The sequence below is a fragment of the Musca autumnalis genome, unplaced genomic scaffold (assembly GCF_047663935.1).
Source record: "Musca autumnalis isolate F117 unplaced genomic scaffold, ASM4766393v1 scaffold_3, whole genome shotgun sequence".
NCBI lineage: Eukaryota > Metazoa > Arthropoda > Insecta > Diptera > Muscidae > Musca > Musca autumnalis.
Genome location: NW_027411866.1, coordinates 146214597 through 146220939, shown reverse-complemented (window position 1 = coordinate 146220939; position 6343 = coordinate 146214597). Strand labels below are relative to the sequence as shown.

Genomic DNA, 6343 nt, shown 5'->3' with positions numbered 1-6343 from the left:
AATGGGGCAACCAATTTGGGTCCAAACTTTGTACCTCCTAATATTTTGTCCAAATGTAGTTTAACTTCTAAAATGACCCATATCAGTCCACTCCTTAGGGTACCTCCCCCAGAAAAGTTCAACATATGTGTCTAAGTGCAGTTTAGGGTCTGTTCGAAGATCCTTTGGAAATGTATACCGATGCTGTTCGCTGTGGCCCTGTTTAAAGCGTTATTATGTTTTCTGTGGACAAGTCCATGCTTCCTGGCGTACTGGTCCAAAAGTTATACGATAACCCACTGAAATTACTACACAGAAAAAAATTAATCGATTTTCCGGCGATAAAAAAAAATTGTCATATTGATAAATTCGATAAAATTATTTAATCACAAAGTAAGAATACAACTGATCAAATATTTCACATATTGACTAAAATATTTAATCCTAGTCCACATTTTTGTCGGCAAGTTAAAATGTCAAAAAGGACCACAAAATGCTGAAAATACCTTAAATACACTCGATCTGTCCGTAGATGAAGGTTTATATTCACATAGGCATGTCGGCAAAGCCAAAATGCATGTTTCGCCGATCTGAGTCGATCTGGCTTGTGTACCCAATCCGTCTGTCTATTAACAATTAACATTCAGGGGTCGGAATGGTATGGTGCCATACAACTGAGATATTTCTATAGTCAGCAATTCAGATCATTTTCTGAACTTCAACTGTGATGACGAATATCTCGGCTTCGGCTTTTCAAAAGTAACCAATATTACAGAAAGGATCATAAGCTAAAAAACCTATTTCCGGGAATATCTATGACGAGGCAAGCGAGACTTAGCTCATGTCTGTCAACTAATGCAATCCAATTTTATTTCTTTAGCTCTATTGTCTATTTTTAATCACCTACTGAGAACGGCGTGCCGCACTTATAGATATGTTTTTTATTACCGCAATATCCAGAACATAGCAAAATATCCAGGGAATTTCTTCATATAAACTATAACATTTACTACGAGACTCTCCCCCCGATTCGATTAATAGTCCTCAGATAATTCTTTACTGTTCGAAAACGTGCACAGATTTAATCATTCGCTTTTCTGTCTACACGTGTGCGGAACAAAAATAAAAAAATGTAAAAAGCTTTTGTTATTGTTTAATTTTTTAACCAACATCCAAAATTAAAACCTTTTTATTATCAATTGCCGTTCTCCAAAATACATATAATAATACATATAAACAACTCATAACAAATAAAGGAGATAATAATTTTATCTGACAATTTTAACGGTATTCTTCATTAAATTGCTTTTCCGAACATATCGACTTAATCCTACTTGGCAAGAATAATGACAAATTGCTGACCAAAAAGTTGACCCAAATTTCGAAAAAAAATTGATTTGACCGATTTTCCAATTTCAACACAATACATCCAACCATCGTTCATTACAAAACAATAAATAATGTCAGCTGTTTGAACCGATCCTCCTTTTTCTTTTGCTTTGCACAAATTTAAAGTCCAAAGTTAGCAGAAACGTCCCAAAAAAAAAAATAAAGCTCAAAATACAAAGTAATTTTGTTGTTAAGTTTCCAGCTGCATCAGCAGCAATGGGCACTACATGGCAGCAACAACAACAAACATCCAAATGGGAAAAAGTAAACCGCAAACTTGTGTAAATGTGTAAAAGGAAAGCAACAACTAACTTAGCTAACTTGACGACACCCGGAGACACAGTTTTAAAACTGAAACCAGAACCAAGACCAACCAACCAACCAACAAAACCCACAAACGTCGTCAAATGACAAATGAATGGCAAACGGCAAACTATAACAACAACGATGCCAGCAAGCAATAGCAGCAGTCTACTGTCGCCGCTATCGTCATCGTCCCGCTGTTGTTTGATATGTCTTCCTGCTGTTGTGGCGTTGCATTCATTGTTCCCCAATCTGTTGGCGTTGGAAAATTGCTTGCAAAGAAAATGTCATGACGTTTCTTTTTTTCTTATTAAATACTCGTACGTACATTGATATTAAATTAAATTTTATCATAATAAAAATGGAATAATAGGTGTGTTTTATTTGTATTAGGACCGGGTCCACTTCATTTCAAAAAGTGTCTATAGAAGCACCCTTTCTTCCAGCAAGTGTCTAAAGAAAATTCTCTGGAAGCACCCTTTCTTTGAGAAAGGTTTTCTAAAAGTACTCTTTCTTTCAGAAAGGTTCTCTGAAAGTACCCATTCTTTCAAGAAAGCTCTCTAAAAGCACCCTTCTTTAAAAAAAGTGCTCTGGAAGCACCCTTTTTTAAAAAAAGTGCTCTGGAAGCAACCTTTCTTTAAAAAACTTTCTCTGAAAGCACCCTTTCTTTCAGAAAGGTTCTCTGGAAGCACCCTTTCTTTCAGAAAGGTTCTCTGGAAGTAAACTTTCTTTTAGAAAGGTTCTCGGAAGCATTCTTACTTCCAGAAAGGTTCTCTGGAAGCACCCTTTCTTTCAGAAAGGTTCCCTGAAAGCATTCTTACTTTAAGAAAATTTCTCTGGAAGCACCCTTTCTTTCAGAAAGGTTCTCTGGAAGCACCCCTTGTTTCAGAAAGGTTCTCTGGAAGCACACTTTCTTTCAGAAAGTTTATCTGGAAGCACCCTTTCTTTCAGAAAAGTTCTCTGTAAGCATCCTTTCTTTCAGAAAGGTTCTCTTGAAGCACCCTTTGTTTCAGAAAGGTTCTCTTGAATCACCCTTTGTTTCAGAAAGGTTCTCTAGAAGCAGCCTTTATTTTGGAAAGGTTCTCTGGAAGCACCTTTTATTTAAGAAAGGTTCTCTAGAAGCACCCTTTCATTCAAAAAGGTTCTCAGGAAGCACCCTTTATTTTAGAAAGGTTCTCTGGAAGCATCCTTTTATTTAAGAAAGGTTCTCTAGAAGCACCCTTTCATTCAAAAAGGTTCTCAGGAAGCACCCTTTATTTTAGAAAGGTTCTCTGGAAGCATCCTTTCTTTGAGAGAGGTTTTCTGTAAGCAGCCTTTCTTTCAGAAAGGTTCTCTGTAAGCAATCTTTCTTTCAGAAAGTTTCCCTCAAATAACCCTTTCTTTGAGAAAGGTTCCCTGGAATCACCCTTTCTTTCAGAAAGGTTCTCTGGAAGCAAAATTTCTTTCAGAAAAGTTCTCTGGATGCACCCTTTCTTTCAGAAAGGTTCTCAGGAAGCACACTTTCTTTCAGAATATTTCTCTAGAAGCACCCCTACTTTCAGAAAGGTTCTCTAGAAGCACCCTTACTTTTAGAAAGGTTCTCTAGAAGCACCCTTTCTTTCAGATAGGTTCTTTAGAATCACATTTCTTTCAGAAAGGTTCTCTGGAAGCACCCTTTCTTTCAGAAACGTTCTCAAGAAAACCCTTTATTTTAGAATAGTTCTCTGGAAGCACCCTTTTTCAGAAAGGTTCTCTAGAAGCACCCTCTCTTTTAGAAAGGTTATCTCGAAGTACCCTTTCCTTTAGAAAGGTTCTCTGGAAGCACCCTTTCTTTCAGAAAGGTTCTTTAGAATCACATTTCTTTCAGAAAAGTTCTCTGGATCACCCTTTCTTTTAGAAAGGTTCTCTCTTTATTTCAGAAAGGTTCTCTAAAAGCACCCTTTCTTTCAGAAAGGTTCTCATGAAATACCCTTTCTTTCAGAAAGGTTCTCTGGAAGCACTCTTTCTTTTAGAAAAGCTTTCTGGAAACACCTTTTCTTTCAGAAAGGTTCTCTAGAAGCACCCTTTCTTTCTTTCTCTAGAAGCGCCCTTTCTGTCAGAAAGGTTCTCTGTAAGCACCCTTTCTTTCAGAAAGGTTCTATGTGAGCACCCTTTCTTTCAGAAAGGTTATCTGGAAGCACCCTTTCTTCCAGCAAGTGTCTATAGAAGCACCCTTTCTTCCAGCAAGTGTCTATAGAAGCACCTTTTCTTCCAGCAAGTGTCTATAGAAGCACCCTTTCTTCCAGCAAGTGTCTATAGCAGCACCCTTTCTTTCAGAAAGTGTCTATAGAAGCACCCTTTCTTACAGCAATTGTCTATAGAAGCATCCTTTCTTCCAGCAAGAGTCTATAGAAGCACCCTTTCTTCCAGCAAATGTCTATAGAAGCACCCTTTCTTCCAGCAAATGTCTATAGAAGCACCCTTTCTTACAGCAAGTGTCTATAGTAGCACCCTTTCTTCCAGCAAGTGTCTATAGAAGCACCCTTTCTTCCAACAAGTGTCTATAGAAGAACCCTTTCTTCCAGCAAGTGTCTATAGTAGCACCCTTTCTTTCAGAAAGTGTCTATAGAAGCACCCTTTCTTACAGCAAGTGTCTATAGTACCACCCTTTCTTCCAGCAAGTGTCTATAGAAGCACCCTTTCCTTCAGAAAGTGTCTATAGAAGCACCCTTTCTTCCAGCAAGTGTCTATAGAAGCACCCTTTCTTTCAGAAAGTATCTATAGAAGCACCATTTCTTCCAGCAAGTGTCTATAGAAACACCCTTTCTTTCGGAAAGTGTCTATAGAAGCACCAGCAAGTGTCTATAGAAGCACCCTTTCTTTCAGAAAGTGTCTATAGAAGCACCATTTCTTCCAGCAAGTGTCTATAGAAGCACCCTTTCTTCCAGCAAGTGTCTATAGAAGCACCATTTCTTCCAGCAAGTGTCTATAGAAGCACCCTTTCTTTCAGAAAGTTTCTATAGAAGCACCCTTTCTTCCAGCAAGTGTCTATAGAAGCACCTTTTCTTCCAGCAAGTATCTATAGAAGCACCCTTTCATCCAGCAAGTGTCTATAGAAGCACCCTTTCTTCCAGCAAGTGACTATAGAAGCACCATTTCTTCCAGCAAGTGTCTATAGAAGCACCCTTTCTTCCAGCAAGTGTCTATAGAAGCGCCCTTTCTTCCAGCAAGTGTCTATAGAAGCACCCTTTCTTCCAGCAAGTGTCTATAGAAGCGCCCTTTCTTCCAGCAAGTGTCTATAGAAGCATCCTTTCTTCCAACAAGTTTCTATAGAAGCACCCTTCCTTCCAGCAAGTGTCTATAGAAGCACCCTTTCTTCCAGCAAGTGTCTATAGAAGCACCCTTTCTTCCAGCAAGTGTCTATAGAAGCACCCTTTCTTCCAGCAAGTGTCTATAAAAGTAGCCGTTCTTCAGAAATTCAGAAAGGTTCTCAGGAAGCACACTTTTTTTCAGAATTTTTCTCTGTAAGCACCCTTTTTCAGAAAGGTTCTCAGGAAGCACACTTTCTGTCAGAAAGTTTATCTGGAAGCACCCTTTCCTTCAGAATCTGGAAGCACCCTTTCTTTCAGAAAGTTTATCTCGAAGCACCCTTTCATTCAGAAAATTTCACTAGAAGCACTATTTTTTTCAGAAAGGTTCTCTGGAAGCACATTTTCTATCAGAAAGGTTCTCTGGAAGCACCCTCTCTTTCAGAAAGAGTCTCTGGAAGCACCCTTTTTTCAGAAAGGTTCTCAGGAAGCACACTTTCTATCAGAAAGGTTCTCTGGAAGCACCCTTTGTTTCAGAAAGGTTTTTCGGAAGCATTCTTTCTTTCAGAAAGGTTCTCTAGAAGCGCCCTTTCTTTTAGAAAGGTTCTCAGGAAGCACCCCTTCTTTCAGAAAGGTTCTCTGAAAGCACCCTTTCTTTCAGAATGGTTCTCTATGAGCTCCCTTTCTTTCAGCATGTTCTCTGTGAGCACTCTTTTTTCAGAAAGGTTCTCTAGAAGCGCCCTTTCTTTCAGAAAGGTTCTCTGTAAGCACCGATTCTTTCAGAAAGGTTCTATGGGAGCACCCTTTCTTTAAGAGAGGTTATCTGGAAGCAGCCTTTCTTTCAGAAAGGTTCTCTGTAAGCAATCTTTCTTTCAGAAAGTTTCCCTCAAATAACCCTTTCTTTGAGAAAGGTTCCCTGGAATCACCCTTTCTTTCAGAAAGGTTCTCTGGAAGCAAAATTTCTTTCAGAAAAGTTCTCTGGAAGCACCCTTTCTTTCAGAAAGGTTCTCTGGAAGCACCCTTTCTTTTAGAAAGGCTCTCTGGAAGCACTCTTTCTTTCAGAATGGTTCTCTAGAAGCACCCTTTCTTTCAGAACGGTTCTCAAGAAGCACCCTTTCTTTCAGAAAGGTTCTCTCAAAAATATTGTATAGAGGCACCCTTTCTATCAGAATGGTTCTCTAGAGCACCTTTTCCTTCAGAAAGGTTCTCTAGAAGTAGAATTTTTCTCCCAGCGGAGTATAAATTATTTTTTGTAAACAAAATTTCTCAAAATCCAACTTATGAAGCATATTGAAAAAAAAACACACCTAATAATGTGTGCACCCACTGACGAGCAATGACAGTGAATATTGCCGGCTTCATTGTTGTAATATTATTTATTTTATAAAGAACCATGGGTGGTTGTT

At 38.6% G+C, this 6343-nt stretch overlaps 1 protein-coding gene across 1 annotated transcript in view; it reads left to right on the top strand.

The window, feature by feature from the left end:
* LOC141397880 (uncharacterized) overlaps window positions 1–6343 on the top strand; it is an 81173-nt gene that overhangs the window by 50626 nt on the left and 24204 nt on the right. The gene's annotated exons all lie outside the window — the stretch shown is intronic.